The sequence below is a fragment of the Rousettus aegyptiacus genome, unplaced genomic scaffold (assembly GCF_014176215.1).
Source record: "Rousettus aegyptiacus isolate mRouAeg1 unplaced genomic scaffold, mRouAeg1.p scaffold_m13_p_12, whole genome shotgun sequence".
NCBI lineage: Eukaryota > Metazoa > Chordata > Mammalia > Chiroptera > Pteropodidae > Rousettus > Rousettus aegyptiacus.
The window spans coordinates 27,382,658-27,406,954 of record NW_023416287.1 but is presented as its reverse complement, the minus strand read 5'-3'; the positions used below and the strand labels follow the sequence as shown (position 1 = coordinate 27,406,954).

Sequence of the window (24,297 nt, the reverse complement as noted above, 5' to 3'; positions counted from 1 at the left end):
TATTCTGTTAGAGTAATCTGAAATAACTAAAACAGAGGCCTGGAAGGTATAGGGTAGAAAACTTATAACCAAATAGTTCTCATGGAAACACCTGATTTTTGGGCATCATCAAGACGTACTCTAAGAAATTCCGTGAATGGTGATGGATATAGCAAGAGAAAACAACGCTCATCTCCCTTAGTCTCCTGTGACAGATGTCCCATGACACTGGCAGTCTGTTTACGGAAATTAAATGGATCAATGACAGTGTTCCTTGAAAAGACTAACATCATGAACACAATGTCAGTACAGGAGAACCGCACACAGGGTAAAACAGCAAAGACATGTTGGTGCTCAGTAAAGGCAACCATATGGGCCTCTCTAGTGGCCACGTCTTGATCAGTTACTCAAAATTTGGTCAAGGTCATAATTTCCAAAGAACTTCCCCCAGCAACACAATCAGGCCCTGCAGCCTAACTGCCTCATTCACACTGGACTTACCATCTCCACAACTCTCACCCGAGCATTTGACAAGCCCTGTCTGAATAATTTCAAGAGCATTTGTTCAATTATTGCTCAAGTGCTTAAATAATTTTGTGTAGTTTTCCAGGGTACAAGAGCAACAGCTGATCCAGATAGAATCACATTACAACCTCCCTCTCAATGAGATAACTCTGAGGAAACCTACAGTCTTTTTTTTTTTCCTATAGAACTTCCACTTAGAGACCTTAAAAGGGTAAGAATGGATATGAGCGTGATCTTCAGCCAGAGAATCAGTTAAGAACACTGACTTGCTCCATATAGCCCTCATGACACCACTGACCACATGTTTCCCTGGCATTAGCAAGAAGTGCCTATCTTTGTGCTAAAGGCAGCAGTCATATTAGAAAGTATACTCACTCCTGAGAAGAAAGGGATTTTCAGCTGAAGCGCTACTCATGTTAAGTCAAGTTCAGGCATGAGGTAGCCCAAAGCACTGACTTCAGCCTGCTTTCCTCCCTATAGCAATCCTACAGAATCACATCTAACAAATCCCTCAGCTTGTAGAATTCAAGCAGTAGCACCAAGTTTATAATAGAAAACTTCTCCATCTAGAGTTTGATTCTACTTGTCAGATTTACATCTCTGAACAACGAATGCTAGTGCTCATGAGAAGGATACTTTCGACAATACCATAGACTATTACATATAATAATTCACAATGATGCCAACACAGAGGTTTTTATGATGATAAACATTTAGCCCACAGGATTGCTAGAAAACCCCATGCTTCTGTTCAGAACCTTCAAATTCATTTACCCTGATGTAAAATGAGGGATTTCAGCACAGAAATACCAGCTCACATGTTGAGTTATATCTAATGTCTAGGAACATTACTTTCCTATGCAAGGCACTAGAAGCACAGTCCACACTCATGTTTTATACTAAATGCTACATTGCTATGTTCACCAATCATTCTTGCATGTGCTTCTTATTTTCCTCGTCCTCACAAGAGAAGAGGCCGTATGGGGTGATGACGTGTTTCATTTATTTTGTTTTATCTAAGGCAAATAATTCCAGAACTTTAAAACTAAAGGGAACCTGAAATCATCTTCCAACCCCTAAGGAAGAGGACCCTGAAGTGTAGAGAATTGCAAACAAGCAAGCTTCAAATAAAACACTCCTTCATATCTATTTTATCTCATTCACTAAAGCAAGCACTCACTTAAAGAGATTAAAATGCCCATGACTCTAGACTGAAAAGTGTGGGCACATCTAATTCAAGATCAAGTAAAGAAAAACTCACCTCCTCTCTTAGTGAAAAACCTGGGCAAATCTGCTGTATTAGTTTTCTATTGCTTCTATAGGAAAAACCATGAACCTACTCGCTCAAAACAACACAAATTCATTATGTCAAACATTGTAAAGGTCAGAGGTGCAGCATGGGTCTTACCAGGATAACATCAAGGTGTCCACAGGGCTTTCTGGAGGGTCTAGGGGAAAATCTGTTCCTTAGTCATTCCCAGTTTTTAGAGGCCACTCACATTCCTTGGCTCATTTGTTTCTGATATATGTGCTATTACAGTAGATGAAATAAGGGAGTTTTGATCTCGGTATTTATCTGTTGGGGGTGTATTGTTCCACTTAGAAAGATGCATATACCATTGACTCTTCACACTTAACTCTGTCATGTACTGACCCTCGCTTCTCTACACTCTCTGCTACATCCAAGCTCGAGGCCTCCCCAGAATTCTTCACCCCTTTTCCTTCTTCTAGTAACAGCCTCAAAATTTTTCCAGTTCTTCATCCTGTCATTTTGAGGCCATACATTTTTCAGAGGACTCTCTCCAGCTCCAGTTCTAAGGATGAGTCTGGATTGGCCTAAAACAGTCATGGTTATCTTTGTGCCTTTGCCAGTCATTTTCGACATGAGAAGAACACAAGGTCCTAATGACAGCATAAAGCCACTTAATTAACCAACACGGGAGTCACTTCACCTTGAGCTTTCTTTTTAGGTCACCTAAGTCAAACTGAGTTGAGGGTTTCTATCACTTGCTGCTAAAAACATCCTAGATGGTACATCGGTCATTAAAATGACTGCAAAATTCTACACACTGTTATTATACTTGCTCCCAGTCTCCCATCACCTCCAACCTCCACGTTACACTTGACCCATCTTCTACTTGGAAGCAGAATACCTTTTCGAAGCCTCCAATCTTATCAGGTATTCCTCTATTCAAAATGCTTCAAGGAGATCCCATTACCCTTAATTGTAATTCTCAAAAATCTATTCTTAGATCCCTCTAGAAGAATCTAGAAAAACCAAGTCAATTTTAACTTGATATTTTAATTTTTTTCATCAAACATTAAAAATAGTTGTTAATGATGTTAATTTCTGGCATGTTGTAATGCTAACATTTTAAGTAAAATAGCTGTTATTCACTAGTAAATATATCTACGAGAATCTAAACACCATAGTTACTTGATACCCATAATTATCCATTTAAAAATAAATACCCTCTTCTATAACATTTATGTCTTATCATGCCCTACTTGTATTTACATTTTACTTCCCCTGCAAAATTTTATCCTAATGAGTATATGTTTATTATTCAAAGTATTTTATTGACCTAACTTACATCCCTACACACACCAAAAATACCCATGTAATTTGGAATTTTAAGTTTTAATTTACTTTAAATTTAGCCCCAAGGGTGAAATAATTTCTTCAGAGTTATACAACAATATTTACTAGTAAATGTTGAGAAAAAACACATAAATGTAATAAAATTTTGGTCAATAATTATTAAATGTAAGAAGTAAAACTTTGAAATATCTCTCTTGATAAGATAGATATGGCTTTAAAAAAAATTAACCCATGCATCTATGGATGACTATTTCTCAATACTAAAATAATAAAAGTTTAACATCAACTTTATTCCAATTTTTCATATTTCTATGCATAAGTGTTGATAAATCCTTTTGGCTTAAACAAGTAGATGAATGTAAGACTTTAGCTGTAGTCACATGGCTCAAATCTCTGAACTTTTTTTGAGTTTTAGGCTATCAAAGACAGTGATTCATCATCAAAATTATTTTTAATTACCTACCTATCAACTGATGATTCAAATACATCTTCAGTTTTTGTTTGTTTGTTTGTTTTTACAAGCAAAGTATCCTGTCGTTTAGCACTTAGAATGTTTTCACATCACAGGACAATGTACCAAGTTAAGATTCTGGAAAGATGAGAGGAATGCCTTCCCTCTATGAGAAAGGGGGAAGCTGATGCATTCTCAGGCTGATCAATTTTATGAAATAATACATATACTTAAGTTGAAAGGATGGAAAGTTATTCCTTGAAGAGTCTCTGGGCCCTTGCATGTACCCCACTGGAATATCTTCATTTATGCCCATGGTATACCTAAAGCCATGTTAAAAATGGCTGACCTGTAGGATAAAATCAGAATTTCTTGCACAGAGCATAATGCCTTTCATAATTTGATGCAGGCTCGGGTCCCATTTCCCATCCTTCTCCCTCTCTACCTCACCTCCTACACTAGCTTGAGAAAACAGTATTACATGTACTGGTTCTAAGTTTGCTTTCAAGAGGAAAATGTGTCAGAAAGAGTTCCTTCTTTTACTACACTTTGACCCCTGGCCTGCTGCTATTTTAGACACAAGAGATGAGTCACTGAAATTTATATCGACACCTTGCCCGTGGTTCAGTCCAGTCCTAGGGACTTTGCTTGCTGTATGACAAATTTACAGCAGTAGTTTAACTAGACATAATGAAACATATCCACATTTCTGTGTGTGTGTGTGTGTGTGTGTATGTATGTGTGTGTACACAACACTTACATATGTATGTAATGTTATCAGATATCAACAAAAATTAAGTTTCTCTCTGTCTGACATTACAACATATAAAATAGCCCAGTGGAAATTCAGACATTGCTAGTATGAATGCAAAATAGGCCAACCATCTTGGAAATCATTTGGCAATTTCATAGGCCTATGACCTAGCCATCCCATCTTTAGATATTTACTCAAGATTAACGAAAACATGTCTATACAGAGACTTGTACAGACATGTTCACAGCAACTTTAATAACCTAAAACTGGAAAAAATACATGTCTATCAACAGGTGAATAAACTATGATGTATCCACAAAATTGATCAATATTCAGAAATTTAAAAAAGCTACTTAGACACATAACAACACAGAGGAACCTCAAAAACATTGTGCTGAAACAAAAAATGCTAGACAAAAATAATACATGATTCTTTTATAAGAAATCCTAGAAAATACTAACTGAATCTATAGAGACAGAAAGCAGGCTAGTGGTTGCCTGGGGTCAAAGAGTCATGAGGGATGGATTATAAGGGGGCTCAAACTAGCTTTTGGGGGTAACAGAAATCACGGCTGTGGTAATGGTGACACTGGTACACACTTGTTCTGACACTCACTGAGATGCAAAATGGGCACCATGATACACGTTATTGTATGTAAATTATAGTTTAATAAAGTTAATATATTTTAAGTGACCCAATGGACACTTCACCAGATTCAGAGACAATGTTAGGGATGATCTGATTTGCCATGGATACAGGCTTTTGTGGTAGATATGAAATTTACTTTGAATGACTCTGCAGAGACAGACAGAAGGAAAGAATAGAATTTTTTCTTTCATATGGAGTAAGTTAGTGACTCGTTTTAAAGACTTCAGTGAGTTTAAACATTGGTACTTATGAAAACTACCAATATTTTATGGACGAGAAGTGAGCCTATGTATGATGGAATAAGTTGGTGAGTTCCAGGAATGAGATCTGTGTTTAGTTTGGTACAACACGAGCTTTAAGCCCTGTGGGTAGGCTCTTCAACTAAGAACTATTTCTTCCTGATGCCAATCTACAGATGACTATTTCTGTGATAAAACAAGGTGACTTCAGACAGTTTATTGGAACTGAAAATATTCACAGAACAGTTTACTAGAAGCAACATTCCTGGAGACTGTGGTTACTGAATGCATAAACTGATCTATAAATGAGGCCAACAAGAGTTAACCCCTCTCCCCAGCCCTAGTATGATAATACAATGTACCAATGGTTCTTAAACTTGATCGTGCATCAGAATCTCCTGGAGAGCTTGTTAGAACATAGATTTCTGGGCTGTACCCCAAAAGCTCCTGATCCATTAAGTCTGTAGTGGGGCCTAGTAATCTGCATTTCAAGTGAGTTCCCAAGTGATACTGATTTGCTAGTCTGGGGACCACACTTTAAGAACCACTGATGTATATCCTACTCTTCTGGAACAATGTCCTTAAATAGTTCTGGAACGGCCTCATTCATGAGTTAAGTAAAACAAAGTCTAATTAATTTATTTCACTAGCTACACTATCAGCACTAATAACACTAAGGTCCAAAATTTTTTTCATGAGTCTTGGAAAAGATGGACAAACTGTTCCTGCTTCAGATATTCTGTGTGTGGATGAGGTTTTCTCAATTCTTAGGTTACTAAGTAGCTTCTGTGTATCTAACATTAATTTTGTCACTCCTTTATCAGTAAAAGTGAATGGTATGCTATGTTCTGCTGATAAATGAATGTCACAAGTTCAAAATTTACATAATTTTCTATTGTCAGATGAAAAAAAGATGAAGATAAGTAAATTGTGAGCGAAGGACTAGAGGGTGAAAAGAAGAAATTACACGAAAAAGTAGAAACAAAGAAGAAAAACACAAATCATAATAGCATCGGAAATTCCCCCGGGGAAAAGAACTATGGTTTGACAGATTCATGGTCATGGGACCAAGGAGGGAAGAAATGAGTTGATGAGTAGAAATTTTATTTATAGATAAAAGAAAACCACAACGTAAAAAAGTATTGAAATATAAAAGAATGTCAGGGGAAAACAAATAAGAAGACAAGCAAAGCCAAGAGAGAAGGATGGTTTATTTTTTAAATTACTGAAGTAACATTCAGAAAACAAGATAGACCTATATATATTGATTCATGAAGAGAAGGGGAGAAAAGGATCAATTTTTAAAATATTTCCATCCTTGCTATACACCTGAAACTAATATTATATGTCAACTGTAATTGAAAAATAAATTTAAAAAATTTTTAAATATTCCTACCTTATTTGTTGGATAAATATCCAACTCCAGGTTATTAGATGTCTAGTACAATTGTTCAACACTTCAAAGGTCACAGCCTGAAGGGGTGAGATGTATCACTGGGGAAAGGGGGTAGATTTTGGGTATGGTAGGCAGAATAATACCTCTCCCCCACCCCCAAAGTCCACAGCTGAATCTCTGGAACCTGTGAATATGTTACCTTTCATGGCAAAAAGGACTTTGGAGACATGATTAAATTAAGCATCTTGAGATGGAGAGATGGGTGGGTCCAACATAATCATAAGTGTTTTTATAAAATGGAAGAGGGAGGCAACAGAATCAAAGGAGATATGACAAAGGAAAGAGAGATCAGAGTGATGCAATCATAAGCTACAGAATGTGGGCAGCATCCAGAAGCTGGACAAGGCAAGGAACAGATTCTCCCTTACAGTTCCCAGAAAAGACGCAGCTGTGCAGGTTAGGTTTCTGACTTCCAGAACTGTAAGATAATAAATATGTGTTGTTTTAAGCCACTAAGTTTATGGCAATTTGTTACAACAGCATCAGGAAACTAATACAGCGATGTTGCAGATGCTGGGTTGAACTGGGGAGTACGTGCCTCCGCTAGCCAAGAGAACGTGAGTCCGGGTTTTGCTGGGTCTCCTAATTTGTTAGGAGATACAGAAAATCTGTTTGCATAAAGTTAGCAACTTGTAGCACTGTGCAGAGACTACAAAACTAGCTGTTGCTCTTTATTTTTTTTAATTGGATAGGTCCAATCATGTGACATGGCTACAGACAAAGGATGGATAAACCAACAGAACAGAGTTTCTGGCATAGTGCTCCACTCTGGACTACAGACCACACGAAAGCTTGCAGAGGCAGAGAGTGAATCTGTTATCGGAACTCTTATTTCTGGTCCAAATGCACTGAAAACAACCTGTGGTCCATTTTCTGCTCCCAAATCATTCAGAAGCTGAACTTCAGCGTTAGACTTTTCTTATATTCTAGATTCTCAGTGGAGCCAAGATGCTTTATAGTAATTCTGGAAAATAAAATTATGTTAGAAAAACAATCTGTTCTTTGCAGATGAAAGAACTATTAAAGTGCTCAATGTTAAGGCTATTACTGAAACATGGCCAGATAGATGGTAGTAATATTTAAAAATGAAGGGAAAAAGAAACATAAAACTCTAAATTATTTTGCCTTAAGTAATCCTTCTGTTAATTCTAGCCTTAGGGTAAGTTGATACAAGAGGGGAAAATTAAGTCAATCACATTTGCGGAGACAAGCGGCCTCTCTTAATATTCAATCAGTCACCCCATATTACTTATCGCGTGAAGGCTCTCCAAAGCACTAAACAAAAAAGGTAGGAAATGCAAAAGAAGTGAAAAATGGGGTTCGCACACAGAGTAACTTACCCCATTTCCTGTGTGCCCCGAGAATACCGGCAGGCAGTGCTTGCCGCTATATTGTTTACCCAGAGGAAACTCCAGGATTACAGTTCTAACCTTACCAACAAAGTTTGCTGTGAACTATCTCATCTCTATTATTATTTTCACATCACTCTAACATATCGATAGTCTTTGGAAACAAATGACATCATTCTTTTTGTAGCATTCTGTTTTTAGGAGTTTGATTGCTGAAAATGTCAAATCCTAGAAATTGTAGCGTTCCAATGTGTGATGTTAAATGAATGCTGGCAGTGAATTGCACTTTTTTTTTTTCCTAAACAGAAAAAGGGTTAAAACATCACTGGGAAGACTAAGCTAATATACAAAATAATTAGAGAGTAATTAAGTCTTTTTCTGCACTAAAGAATGAAGCCAAAATGTTTACAAGTCAATGCAATATGTATTCAAGAAAAGGAGAAATGGGCAGAGATTTGACTTACAACTGTGAGGAAAGCTTCAGGATGCTTGGGTTTTAGGCTGAACCCTTCAAAGATAGGCCGGGTGTACATAGAAAAAGGGTTAGATATTCCACTCGACAGAAATTAGCTTGATGACTTCTCTCCTGTCCTAGAATATTATAATTTTAATTGAAGCTGAAAATATAATAAACCTGCATAAACAGTGGCCCTTTGTTATAAAGTGAACTTTTAACAAATGCAAGGGTACTCTGTAAGATGAGAGAAGAAAATTGATATTTCTCTCTATTCCACCGGGGGTTAAAATATAAGAGGAAGAAAGAGTTACCATTTCTCATAATTCTGTTACAGAATTGTACAACTACAGTTTTATGCCTCTGGTGCCTCCGATTACATCAGAAGATGTAATAATATGTAGAGGTCTCATACTATTACAACCCAGTAGAAAGCTGCTTATTTATAGCCTGAATTTATTTTTCTTAAAACATGTTTCTCTGAGCTATTTTATCAAAACTGACTTCAGCAAGTGTTTGCCAAAACTACTCTGTCCTTTCATCTCAGAGAAAAGCAACTATAAATTAAGTAGCTTGGAAAACAAGAAAAGAGTAAATATGCTCATAGGATTTTTTTTTCTAGCCTAAAGGTAGTTAACTATATATTAGCCCTAACAAGATACACCCAGTCTCTGGTTTGACATTTTGAATAGGTTAACTATTGGGTATTTGTTCGGTTTGGTTCTAAGGATCACACACTGTGCTTTTTAAAAAGCGGCTGGGGTACTTCCTTGCATTCCTTTATAAGCAAGAAAATTAATTTTTTATGAAATGATGTACCTTTAAAAACCACTATAAAATTTCCAGTGGTATTCTGGAGAAAGACTGTAAAAGAAGGTTCTGAGCACCTGCTACATAATATCTCTAACTCTGAGTTACATTATATGTTTTTCTCACTGCAAATAGCTGAATAAACCCATTCCTTATAATTCAGTATTCACTAGAAAAGCAAACTACATCTATATGTAAATAACAGTTGAAGGAGCTGTGTGGGTTTTTAGATGAGTCTCACGTTCCTGGAAAGTATGTTAAAGCAACTAGTAAAAACGAGCAAATTTAAAAATGGGAGTTTTATGGCACTTTCAAAGAACTCAATATGAGCACCTGGTAGTCCCTGATCAACTTTATGAGCTCCATTCGTTTGACTGTACCCTTTCTGCTACGCTATTTCCTTGCTAGGTATCTAAAAACTGTCTCTTTGTGACCAAAGGCATAGTCCTACATTTTCACTTCCTAGCTACAGGTCATTCTGACAGCCTGGAGTTTCAAGCAAGCTGCCGACTGGACCGTGGAGGTTTTACGCAGCTTTGCATGTCTGTATCAGGGCAGATCCAAATCAATCTGGTCCTTGGTGAGGGACTCGAGAGTGAAGGTGACACAGACTGCTGCACACAGACATGGAATGTCAGGAATTAAGATTATCACAGGAACAGAGCTTTCTGTTCCTAAAGAAGCAGTATGAACTCTCGATTTCAGGCTAAATTGTGAGCTGAATGCATAAAATCTTCATGGGAAACACCTAGCCTGAAATAGAGATTTTTTTTTTTCTTCTCTCTATGTCCACAGAAACCAGGTGTGTCAGCCCAAAAAAACTTCTTAGAACATAAATTCTCCTTTTATATGATCTTACCATTTTGTAAAATGTTCCAAGAATCAATCAAGTCATTGTCAAATAAAAAGACCAGATAATCTGAGTTACTGTTGTAAAAACTTTAATTTTGTTAGAAATAAGGACGCCATAAGTCAGCCGAAACTAAATAATTAGCTTGTTGGAAAGCATTGTACAATATACGGCTCTAACTGTGAAAGTAACTTGCATGAAGTAAAATTGATCAAAGTGTAGTTTGAAGAAATTAGCTCAACACAGGTCACTTATTTGGGGTCAGCAAGTACACTTTGGAGGAGACACAAAAGAACATAAGCTGGGAAGGGCTGTGAGGGGACTTTCTCAGGTGATGTTCTTTATCTTGCTGGGGACTGATTTACACAGGTGCATCCACTTGTCAAAGCTCAACTTATGTGTACAATTAAGGATGTGAGCATCTCATTGTAAATAAATATATGAAAAAACATCAACTAATACTGAACCCTGCTTAATAACAATATGCATATGTTGAAATAGGCAAACTGATGTATGTGGTTTATTTTAAAATACATCAAAAATAAGGTGGTGAGAAATAAGCAAAGGGATAGGTGGACAGAGAGGTCTGTGATGAAATTAAATGTTAATGGTAGAATATAGGTGGTGAATCTACAGTTGTTCAAGGTAAAACTTTCAAATCCCCATATGTGTCAAATTTTCATTAAGAAGGTTGGAGAAGAAAGTATAATGGGAAAGAAATTACTAAGAGTCCAGCATATCACATCGCTGTCCTACTACCCACTTTCTTCCCTTCAAGAGTTCACACGTTATCTAGGACCCCGGCAGAACAGTTACCTTGAAAAATCAAAGCACAGATCTAACAAGCTGAGACATGAAAGTTTTTTTTTGTTTTGTTTTGTTTTTAATCAACTGCCCGAAACTGGTTGATTACGTTGGAAAACTGTGTTGAGAGAGAAAGAAGTAGCTTCCCACAGACAAAGTTTCTATACTTAAATTCACGGTGAGCTTAAGTGGGGCACCTGCAAGCCAGGCTGGGCAGAAGATGCTTTTAGAACGCTCAGGTACAAGACACAAATCAAATCCAAGACACATAAAAAAAAAAGGCTCCTGATGGTTAGGAAGCGATGGTAGAGGGCTATAGTGGATGAGGCCTCACTGATTGTGGCAAAGCAGAGACTTGCAGAGAGAGACTTGTACCGAGAGGCAAGGCGCAGGGCTGCCAATGATGATGAGTCTCAGAAACGGACAGCTATGGAAACTCAGGGGTTACAATACCACACGTTCCTTCCACAGAAAACAGCAGGTTACACATCACCTGTTACATCGTCTGTGAAGGGTCAATGTCTACAGCCAGTCAGTTCACCTCAATCACATTCTCAGTCAATTGCTTCGCAAACTGATTGCTTGGTATTGACTAGATGATGTCCATTAAGTTAAAAGTAGTTGTCTGAGTAGGTATTTATGGTCCAGCAGCATTGGCAGCACCTGGGAGCTTGCTAAAAATGCAGAATCTCAGGCCTCATCCCACCCCTGCTGTGTTAGAATTTGCTTTTTAACAAGTGATTTATATACACGTGAAAATGTGAGAAGAAGTGAACTGACCTTACAAGTCTGCAGACCAACCCTGAATTGCTTGTCTTCTCAATAGCAGCTTTAATCTCAGACACAGAGGACAGGCAAAGAGGTGAGCAACATTAAGCCTTGGACACCTTGTCTCCTATAAGCTTCTTCCCCTGACAACTGCTTTCTCTTTCCAAAGCTTCAGGCCCAGCCACCTGTGTGACAGACCTGCCTCTAGCCCTGAAGCTCTGGAGAGTCTATCAAAATAAAACACGGTTGAACCTGTTCTGAGCATTTTGGAAAGTTTCATATTTTCCAATGGGTCTAAAAATATTCCGCATACCTTTCGAGAATGAATCACTGCGCATGTAATTGCTCTTTAATGTAAAAACCATATAAAATGTTTTCTCCAACAGGTAACTGTCAAAAGAGTTCTCGAGCCACTGTCCGCCTTTCGAGCGCTGTGAAAGTTCTTCACACTCCATTAAAAATAGCCACAGAACGTTGCATTTTATTCATGTATCCATCTGTCTAAAATAAGTTTATTTTAAATGTTTGTTTACTTCAATCACTATAACAGACTGTTTTATGCTCAAATAGCTGTGACTAGTCATAACTCACACAAAAGTAAAAGATTTACCTTTTCTTTCACAATTACATGTCTTCAAAGATACTAAGATATTCCTAACTGACAAAAAGAAAACAAACATGAAATATTTTTCTACAGCCATCTGAAGCCAATTATTTTGTACTGCCTGCAAGTTTCATAATTCAACATCACGTCTTTGTCTATGAATGTGTAATTACATAAAAAATGATTTTTAAAAATATCATCAAATATACTGACTTTCTAAATTATTAATTTCTACTCTCTTATTTTAGGAAGCAATTTTACATAATTTCTGATTAACTTCCCAAGGCAGGAATTAACATTTCTAAGACAATAAGTACAAAGTATATTTTCATTCTCACTATTTAGGAAATTAATAAAGTTGAACCCCAAAAGTGGCAACCAAAACATAAATATTAAAATATGTCCCATACTTGTATTACTAATTATGGAAAACAAAAAAAAATCAGTTTTTTTGTAATAATTCATGCATGATGGTTTAACACTCTCTGTGTTGAATTACATCATATTTAGGTATTCATAGAAAGTATTTTCTAGAGACTGGTTAATCTTTTTGAATAGACTTTTATTTAAAGTAGTTTTAGATTCACGGCAAAATTGGGTGGATTTTAAGCATATGTCAAATTAAAATCCTGATACACAGGCACACGTACACGTACAAACACACACACAGTCCCCCTGATTTATCTAACCATCCATGAGTGATAGCATGACAATAAAAAAAATTAAGTATTTCCCAAAATGTGCCAGAAATGTAAAATGTTCTGCAAAACAAAGTTCCAGGGTGAAGTTCTAGTATGGTCAAGCTATACTAATGCTGACAGAATCCTATATTGCAGGATTTCTCTCGGCTTTTAAAATGCTCATATTCATCATCGAACTAATAAAAGAAATATTTTATGCATTGTTTCCCAAACTTATTTAACTACAAGACCCTTTATTTGATTTCTCATATTCCCCCGGTCCCCACATATTTGGTTAACTTTTAAAATAAGGAAATGCTAAATGAAACACAAAAAAATACCAATAAATACCTTATTGAAAAATCTATTTGAGTTATAGTTAGGTTTAGAAAAATTTTAGAAACAGGCATTAAAATAAATCTAATTAAAGCCAGAATTAACACAAAACGATAGTGTTTAAAACACTTTGTTGGCTTAATTTTGTCTCGGGTTTCTCATTTAAAAATCTAAAGAAAAAAATCAATACCAAATAAAACAATTTTCAAGAAAAGTTTGAGTGGTCTACGAAATTTAAAGACAGACAAATATTTTCTTTTTTACTGGTGCCCCTTCAGGGACTATGAAAATAAAGTTGTGATAGCCCTGTTAGGAGCTATTAAAAAACAAAAACTAAACTAACCTACGCCCCTTGTAAATCTTTAATTCCACGTGTAAAGCCATTTTTTAGTATGTTCTCTTACCTGAAAAGAAGTAAGTAGGATTTTAAACTTCATCCACTGAGAAACAGACTCTTGAGAGCATGCCTGATGCAGGCTGAGCACTCCAGGGGCAATCACAGTTCTTGGATTAAGCTCACTCTTTCCATAAGGGGAGGAGTGGGGAGACTCAGGATGAACAAACCCACAAAGGCAGGCGACTGTAAGGAGACTGGTCCTTTAGCGCCGAGTCCCACCCCTCAGCTACAAAGTGTCCACAATCAGTGTCCACAGCCACAACTCAATATCCAAATTAGCGGAGACAGAGTCTTTCCAACCATTCTAAGCAAAACCCCAAATATAAGCAAATGCTTTCACAGACATCTTGCCAAAGAGTGAATAAGAGGCACTGTGTATCACAAGAAATGACACTTGATCACAGACGAGTTTATTAACAGGAAGTGTAGAATTTGAAGCCTTCACCTGAACTTGTCCTTAAAACAAATCTTTGTTTTTTTTTTTTTTTTCTATAGTGAAGGTCACAAAAATTTCAAGATAAAAACCTAAACGAAAACAGAACCGATTACCCACAATTCAGAAAATGTAACACAGTAACTTTAAGCTGGTGAGAATCTTTGTCTCAACTTCCCCATCTGGCTGCCACCATTTGCTTATTTTCCTCCTTTCAGGGTTCAAAGAAACAGAATTTTTTAAACTTTTAAGTTACTAGTAGTGTTCATATAAAGAAAAATAAATAAATAAATAAGAACTAACATCTAAAATGAGATCTGGAGATTATCTCCCTTGCACTCATAGCAAAAGGTGGATGGAGACTTTTGTCATATCAATCTATCTCAAGAGGATTTTAATTCCACATCAAATTAAAATCCTAATACACAGACATGCATGCACGCACACACACACAAGTCCCCTGATTTATCTAACCATCCACGAGCGATAGCATGACAATAAACAAATTCAGCACTTCCCAAAATGTGCCAGAGAATGTGAAATGATCTGCAAAATGAAGTTCCAGGATGAAGTTTTAGAATGGTCAAGTTACACTAATGTTGACAGAATCCTATACTGCAGGATTTCTCTGTGTTTAAAATGCTCATATTCATCATTGACCTATTAAAAGAAATATTCTATGCACTGTTTCCCAAACATATTTAACAACCCTTTATTTGACCAGCATCCAGAGGAAACTGTATTTCATGACACAGATCTAGGAAACGCTAACGATTGTAGATTCCACTTGCCAACTTTTAATCAACAAACCTGACATCATGATGAGTTTTCAAAGCGCTTAGAAAAGCCGTTAAATTATTAGGCATCCCATCTATCCCAACATGCACTGACAGTTCTGAAATTACGGCGTGACCAATTTCTAGATTATTCAGTATTATAAAGCTAAATCTGTTTTCCAAATACAAGCATGTGAAATGGAAGCATATATACAGGTATTTAATGACTATACTGTACTCCTCACATTATGCTAAAAAATATAAGGGACAGCATGATGTCTACCTTCAAGAAGCTGAACATTTTATTTTGAACCTCTACAGTTGCTAATAGTTGGCATGTGGCTGTACTGTGGTCACCTATTTGTCCTCAAAAGTTGAATGTCAGACCTCAAAGATTACTGTTCAGCCAATACATCCCACAGAGTGGGCACCTCAGCCAAAATACTGATGCCAAGCCGAAAGTAACAATTAAAAATGCCAAACAATACTAAGTGCACCCATATATGCACATTTCAACCACTTGCACAGGAAGAAACCGTCATGTGCCTCCAGCAAGCCTTGTGTAAAAGCTCACTGACCTCAAAGGCTTCCATTGCCTCAAGTCCTAGAGTCCTGCAACCCCCACACATCCTCAGCAATCCCTGGACAGTCTACTGCTCTCATTTATATGAAGAAGTGGGTTTTTAGGATAGAACCAAGATACGCTGGCAGTTCCCAGCTGTCCCACCGAGAAAATGAAGTCTACATTGAACCCTTATCTACCCCGGCTACCCAAAAGCAAACTACTCCACACAAGTTGTTTTTCCAAATCATGTCCTTTTAAAGATGGAAACCTCTCTGAAATGAGGTATATTCCTTTAATCCTTCTAATATGAAGATAATTAATGTAATTTTAAAATCATATCTTTAGTTGATAAATGATAATTATTCAGTAGAATCTAAAATACCTTATTGAAGAGATAACTATAGTATGTTGAGAAAAATATTTTACTTAAAAAATGATTCAGGAGACATGGGAGAGTATGATGTTGAGCAAGCAAATTAATCTCCATGAGCTTTATTTTCTTCATCTGTAAAACTGTAATAATATCTCTTATGAAATAATGGTAATGTCACAAGGCTGCATGAGACCTAAAAGAGAAAAATACAAACTCCAAAGCTCTGGGCAATGTGAGATACATAATACTAGAGTATCTTGAGGAGATGGTCTTTCAGCCACTACGCACTGAGGGCCTGCCATATGACAAAAACTGGGGAGCTCAACAGAGTCACTGTTTACTGTGAAGAACACGCATCTGTATTTCGTTATCAGAAATGGATGTAGGTTGGGATGTCTCAAAAATTGTGAAAGTAACACAGGTTCATTTCAAAAATTCAGACCACTGAACACATTAAAATTAAGAGTAAAAACTCCACTTTTCATATTAATTACGACTACTGCTGAGGTTTAGTTTACATTTGCCTGTAATCACTTTGTTTTAGATGGCTTATATTTAAAAGACTGCTTCCTTCCAATAAATGAGTTTATCCCATTTACATTACGGTTTAATAACTAGGGGTTCATCTTAATTCTAGTATTTCATTTTGTTAGCCTTCCTAATTTGAGATTTTCTTTTGTTCTGATTTTTTTTTGCAACATAATTTATTTAAATATAAAATGGAAGCCAAACAATTATGGCATAAAGAATGTAATGAAAATGTTATAAACCTCACCACATATATATGGTAAATCCGTGAGGATGGATGTATTAACTACGCTCACTGTATTAATCATTTTCCAATAGATCTGTATTCAAATTATCATGTATACCTTAATCTTACACAATATGTTAATTATATCTTAATGCCAGAAAAGAATATGGGTACAGCAACTACAAAAAAGGAAATGTAATAAATCTTGATAATATGAAAATAATATGCGATAAAACCAAGAGATTAGAGTAGATGGAAGTATGAATGTGTTGTTTTTAAATTTTTATGAGTCTACAGATACTATCTAGAGTTAATAAATCCATAAACATAGGATTCTGTTATATTAGTCACACTTGTAATTTATTACCACAAGAAAGTTAAAAAAACACACACACAATATAAATCTAAATTATAAAAGAGCTCTACTTCTTGGGAGACCCATCTGTGCCTTCCACTTCTCTGTTTCAAGCAAGGGCTTCCTGCCTTGGCCTCACAGAGCCTTCGCCTGATAGGGCTCCAAGAGAAACAAGTTTGATTTTCATTGAATTTGCTCCAAATATCACCAAATTTGGCAGACATCCTTCAGTGTCTGGGCTTCAGCCATTTCCTACTTTTAGTGAAGATTTTTCTCCCACTTTTAGTAATTTGTTTCCTTTCCAGTTTCAGAAAAGAGAACAGACACTTTTACTCAACTACATTTAACGGAAACCCTCGCCTCTCAACTTGCTCTAAGATTATTATTTTCTACATTCTTTAGTTTTTCTGTCTCTCCACTGCCTCTTCCCTTTCCCTTAGTGCTAATAATGGTGCTACAGCCAACGTGCATTGCCTACAGAAGTCAACTGTGTACATCTCTTCCAATCCCCAGTCATGACAGGAATACTTAAACCACAGAAACTGACAATACAAACCAAGTTTCTTCCCCTCGTCCCCCTACGCCTTCTCAGAGCCAGTTATTAAACATTTACCAGCATACCACTGGAAAAACGAGTTTTTTCAAATTGTGTGTAAAGGATCTGAAAATTTTTACCAAGAATGAGAAAAGGCAGATCGAAAATATTTGGGGGGTGGGGGGAGGTGGGATTCCAGACAGTTCCAAAATGCAAAACTTGAATTTGCAATGCGTAGAGTACTATCCTAAATCCTCCTGAATGAAGTAATGTGTAGCTATACCCTGCTGTTCTTCATATGCAAATACTATATACCGTTTTATATCAGGGACCAGAGCATCATAGATTTTGGTACCTACAGGGTTCCTGGAACCAAGGCGCTATAAATATCAAGGGACAACTGTATTTTGTTTTTTTTTTTTAATTAGTTGATACAGATAGCTTTATGTATTTGACAATGCCAGATAAGCAACCTCAACAAGATACACCAGTGTTACTGTAATTAAATACAGCAGCTCCTCCAATAATGTTTCCTTATATTATAATGTTTCCTTATATCATCGTTTCCTTATAACATTGGTAAAACTGGTTTTGCTATGCATCATTTTGCTTAAAGTTGCAGAACCAATTGACAATGTTAAGTGAAGGTTTTACTGCACTATAAGACCAGTGAACACAAATGAAGGTTGTGTTTCCAAAGTAAATGCCATCCTTTTTAATTCCCTTTAATATACTGATATAGTATTCCCCTTCCCATAGCTCTAAATAGTATATTAAATCTATTATTTGATTCTTAATACCTACAAATTTAAGAAAGTTTCAGTATATTTATTTACAATGACATAATAAACTAGGAAACTTTTAGGTTCAGGCCGATCTACCTAATTCCCTTCTCCTTCCTCTCCCCCATATCCTAAAACACATAGCAATCACATTTTTTGCTTCCTTTGCTCCAAAAAGTCTATGGATGAAAGACCAAAACAATTATTTAATAGTGCCCTTGATCCTTCTAACCTTGCTAAGGATCGATTTTAAAGCCAACAACTCAGTATAGTCAGGGAAAAGTCAAGTGATTGTTACAGAGAGCAAAGGACAAATTAGCAGAGGACATTATTTTAAATCACAAGGACATTCTAACAAACACCACCAACTCAGTCTGTACGGATCATTCACCTAGTGAATCATCTAGTGAAACAAAAAGATTTCACACACAAAAAGAGAACATTCTGAAGAAATAAACAACAAAAATTAAATATCATATGAGCTGTACTCACCGATGTTCCTCTCTTTATGCTACCGCTCTCAACATATTATTGTATCCTTATCAGTATTAATGCATTCTATCAATATTATCAGTAAGATTGAATCACATTTTATTATAATTATCAGTACAAAGTGAAAAAAAGTAGTTATCTTTAAAATTAGAAAAGAATCCATAGAATAAAAATGCTTCCTAAGTTCTTTTGTCTAAATATTTATTCTACTCCAAAGGAAAAAAAAAATACCCCATATGATATTATTCAAGAGAGATAACTTCATTTTGTTCTCACCATTTAAAGTCAGTAAAATAAAATTCATTTCACAGAATACCGTTTGTGAATGGGCAATGCTCCATCTATAACTTAGGGGTCCTCGACCCCCAGGCTGCAGACTGGTAGCGGGGCTGCCCTTTAGGAAGGCAGCCACACAGCAGGAGGTGAGAGGCAGTCAAGTGAGTGAGCAAAGCTTCATCTGTATTTGCAGCCGCTCCCCAGTGCTAGCATCACTGCCTCAACTTCACCTCAGAACATCAGGCATTTGATGCTCATATGAGCACCAGTCCCTGGTGCCAAAAAGGTTAGGAACTGCTGCTATAAGTCACTTTCCTATCATCATCAGTCCGACATTGGTAATCGGCATCTACTGATTTGTAAGATAAGCTGGAGAGCATGAGATGATAGTTAAGAGCACAGGCTGCAATCGGACACACCGAATTGAATCAGGGCTTTTTGGTTTTGAACAAGTTATCTAGTCTCCCTAAAGTTCAGTTTTCTCATTTCTAAAATAAGAACAAGAATACCATATTACAGGGTTACTGAGCATTTTTAAATAAGAAAATCTACATAAAACACTTAACATCATCTGGTACATAGTAGGCACTCAATAAACTAGGATAATAACTTATTGTCACTGTAGTATTGCTGCTTTTGCACAATATGCCAACCATGCAGATAGCTCCCTTAGAATCATAGGAGTTAAGACCAAAGCTTCTCAAACTTTGATATGCATGCAAATCACCAAAGGATTTTGTTACAAATGCCGACTGTGATTCAGAAGGTTTGCTGTGGGGCCTGAGCCTCTAGCTCTGATAAGCTCCCACGTGATGCCAATGCTGGGACCACACTTTGAGGAGCAAGGATATGGACCACTTAGATGTTCCCCGCCATCAACACCTACACACACACACACACACACACACACACACGCATAGATAGCTAAAATTCACAACACCGAGTTCACACTCCAACAGTGCTATAAAAATAGATCGCTTCCTTTAAAAATGGTGAAAGCTATGAAGGACTCAGGATAATCGCTAAATATAGAATACAATTATAAGAAAGGCAAGGAACTGCTTAACCTGGGGAAAGAACTTGGGTTTTTGAATCAGATGGGCCTGGGTTCAAACTCTCACCCCATTACATGTACTAGTTATTAATGTGGCTTTGAGTTAATTACAGATATCCTTACGAACTTCAGTTTCCTTATTTGTAAGACAGGGGTAATTGTACCTATCTAAAAATATAAGATATCTCAAATAACAGCTGTCGCAAAAATAATATTTATACTACATGGCCTGACACAGTAGGTGCTAAGAACATGTCGAATGCCTTTCTGTTCCAGACTATACTGTTTTATTACTTGCTAATGTAACTCAGGCTTTCTTTCAGCTTTCACTCTATGTGGGCCTGTCTCCTCTCTAACAAACTATCTGAAAATCTGCCACTACGAAGTCTTTTCCATGCTATTTCAAGCTGCCAGCATTAGTAATTTCCCAAGAGAAAGAACCTTATTTCCTAGTATGTTCTACTAATCCTCAAGACCTAAAGTCTGAAAGAAAACTATCTGTTTTCCACATGGCTTCTCTCTATTTTAAATCCTTGCAGACACAAAAAAAGGAAAGGAACAGAAGTCATTGCCATCTTTTTCTCTGTCTCTAAAAGAACGTGAAACTACCTTTTTCGATCAGGGAAACTGCTATTGTGGGAAACCAGCCACTAATTCCAAGATAACTCTCTATATTCTTTTTTAGTTCCAAAAACTGAAATTGAATTTATTTATTTCTTAAGGAAGTTATAAAGCACATGCATGCGTGGGCACGTGTGTGTGAACACACACTCTTCTGTTGTGGTTTCCTGTCACCAAGTGAAAACGACAAGCCAAGAACATCAATTGCCCAACTTAACTTTGTTGCCTGATTCGACAAGCAATTTACTCAGTACCTGCCAAGTGTATACTGGGGAATAAACAGACGTGGTCCATGCCCTTGAGGATCTAATGATCCCAATGACCTTCACTAATCTTATTCCCAAAATCAGGACACACTTCCAGAGCTAGTTCTGGTTTCCAAAACTTAGTCCAGGGCAGAGTAGGTCAACTCCAGGCTTCATCTGAGTAAGTCACAGCCCAGCTGTTACAGACCAGCCCTGAGAACAATTTACTAATCAAATGAAATGCATCATGGCTCTACCAGATGAAACCTGCAAATAAAAGTAATCCCTATTATGTCACCAAACAGTGGCCAGTCCAGCCTACCATATCGTCCTAGAACGGCATGGTGGGCCCTTGGAGACAGAGATCCCACAGCAGCTTTAGTGTGGACAGATGTTCACATGCCCTTCCGCAAACCGCCTACCTCTTCTCCATAACCATGAGCAATTAAATAGGCCCCAAATCTCCTGGAAGCTTTCTGAAGTTCACTGGCACACTTAACAGCAAACAGTTGTGATATTTCACCAGCCACATAAGCCACATTTATTATCCTGCTGCCTATTTGCAGCTACAATACTTAATGTTAATATTTAATATTTCACTATAACATTAGAAAATAGAAATAGGAATGCTGAGCAAGTTGAAGCTAGTTTCATTCACCATCTTTTGTCAAGTGACCTCTCTCCATTACGAGGCTCACTAGGCAAAGAAAAGGCATTGCAAATAATCATCCTGATTAAGAATTCATATCATGTAAAAATGTAATTAGAATATGTGGAAATTATGTGATCAGATAATCAGTAAAACCTTCAGATGCAGATTAATTTATTGCTCACATTGATGAGTCTCAATCATGTCCATGAATTGCTTTTACAGAGGCTGTGAATTAAAAGGAAGATCCCTCTTCATTAAGTGAAGATACAGTAGGTCTCATTATTTCTGTTAAAGCGGGAGATGAAAAGACACCTTTTATTTTCTCACCGTAATCAAAATATAATAATCCTATACTAAGCATGGAGAGCACATATATAAAGAGAATGTCATCTTGGTAACAAGGGAAGGGACATTATTCCCAGTGATCTCCAACAGGTATATGAAAGAGGCCTAAAGATCTTTCATGTTTCAAACCAGTAGGTACATGTCAAGGATGAAACAGGTGCAATTTAAGACCATTTTCTAAGTAGTGGGGTTTAAAATTCAAGGGTAACCATATCTTCTTCTACAGATAATAACTTGTGGGTAAAAATTACCCACAGCGCTTTCCATAAAGCAATCTGGAAGGGAATTATTCTAGGGTCGAGATGAATAATCTAGGGTTAATGACTCAGACAATAGCTTTACTTGGATTGGCCAAACTAATATAGGCCTGAATTCATTTCACCATTCCTCTGCTTCCCTTTCCCTAAGATAATTCCGAAAAAAGTACATCTTTATATTTTAGGCAAGTGATTCCCAGAGTGTAGGAGCTACTGTCACTGGGAAACTGCAAGATAATTTTAGGTGGTATATAGATTGAGCCTGGAATAATAACTCAGAATGCCCCAGTAGGAACCAATCAATCTCTCTCTCTCTCTCTCTCTCTCTCTCTCTCTCTCTCTCTCTCTCTCTCTCATATGTCCTCTCATGTCTGTCCTTCCCTCCCTCCCTCCCTCCCTTTCTCCTCACCTCTCCACCCCCTGCAACCTACTCATCTCTCTCAAGAAAGAGAAGGGTTTGGAGCAGGCATTGCCATCTACTCAGGATTGAATGACACTATTTGGTTTTCATTTTTTAACTTTTATTGGCTATCTCTACTATTTGTGGCACATGATAATTTTCCATTTAAGATGGTGATTTAAATACATTTATTTGTGGGAAAAAAGTGGAAAACAATAAATAATAGTAGAAGTGGAAAAAAGCATAAGGTGCTATCTGAATGACTGATACCTGGGAAACACTGTAGTGCAGCACTTAAAACAATCTGTGTTTGCATACTAGCTTCAAACTAACCTGTTGTGTGAGCTTAGGCAAGTTACTTAAGATCTCTGTGCCTCAATTTCCCTACTTGTAAAATAGCAGTAATGATAGTATCTACTTCAAAGGGTTACTCTGAGGATAAAGGGGTTATTACAGGTAAAGCACTGAAATGGTACCTGGCATATGGCAAGAATTCCATATAAATTATTACTAGTAAAATTAGTAGTATTCTGTATCTAGGTAAATGATATATTCAAACTTGATCCTCTAGCCTGTGAATTACAAGATAAGATGAAGAGACTTCTTATGGGCTCTTATACAGGTTTAAAACAAACAAACAAACAAAAATTCCTTGTTATTCTTTAAATGAAAAATGCAGCCAATTGATTTTTTTAAACCCATCTGATCCTCTGGAGGCCAGAAAATCAAGTGCCCTGTCTTGAATTCCATTATAGCTTCCTTTCCTCTCACTTATAGATTCTAATATTTCAATTACTAAATACTCAAAGTGAGGCCACCATTCTTACCTATAAGAAAAAATGTATTTACAACTGAGCATGTGGTTGCTCCAACATTTTAACATTCTACCTGATTCATGAAGCATCCCAAGTATTGCTGTGTTCTTAATACTGCTTCAGTAAAAGAATTTTTGTTTAAATGACACGCAATAACTTCTTAAAAATCTGCTTGAATATTGCTATGGTCTAAATGTTTGTGTCCCATTATTCACAAAATCCTAACCCCCAAACATGTTACTAGCAGGTGAGTTTTGGGGGTGGTGGTTAGGTCATGAGGGTAGAGCCCTCATGAATAGGATTAGTGCTCATATAAAAGGGCCCTTCCACCACATGAGGTCACAAGGAGATGTCTGCCACCTGGAAGAGGGCCCTCACCTGATCATGCTGGCGCCCGGATCTCAGACTTCCAGGCTCCAGAACTGTGAGAAATAAATGTGTATTGTTTAAAAGTCACCCAGTCTATAGTATTTTGTCATAGCAGTCCCAACAGATTAAGACAAATATAAGAGCAAATGGCATCACTTATTTATATTTTTCTTCATATAATTATCTCTGCCCTTGGCTTCCAGGGGAATTCCTCCCTTTGTTCATGTAGTTTAGTGTGACTCCCTCGGGTGAATCATAAAACGTAGTGGGAAAGTCACTCCCTATTAACATCATGTGCTTCTTCACCCCATTCCAGTTTAATGGGCATTTTAGACTAAAATGGGGAAGGAAAGAAAACACTGCTCAGTGATACTAGATTAGAGATGCACACGGTTCAGTCCAGCTCTGAGTTACCTCTGTAACTAACACAGCTTCCTGCACAATCAGCTTGATTTGTCCCATCTAATCCCACAAATTATCATCTCCACTAG

General features: G+C 37.0%; 1 protein-coding gene across 3 annotated transcripts in view; it reads right to left on the bottom strand.

Annotated features, from left to right (window-relative positions):
- Positions 1 to 24,297, bottom strand: part of PLCB4 (phospholipase C beta 4) — a 370,645-nt gene that overhangs the window by 268,979 nt on the left and 77,369 nt on the right. The window contains exon 1 of one of the 3 annotated variants that reach the window (XM_016134383.2): positions 13,715 to 22,563. The exons of the other annotated variants lie outside the window; for them this stretch is intronic. The gene's annotated coding sequence lies outside the window, so the exon portion shown is untranslated. Of the gene's footprint in view, positions 1 to 13,714; positions 22,564 to 24,297 lie in introns of those variants that run through there. 3 annotated transcript variants of the gene reach the window in all.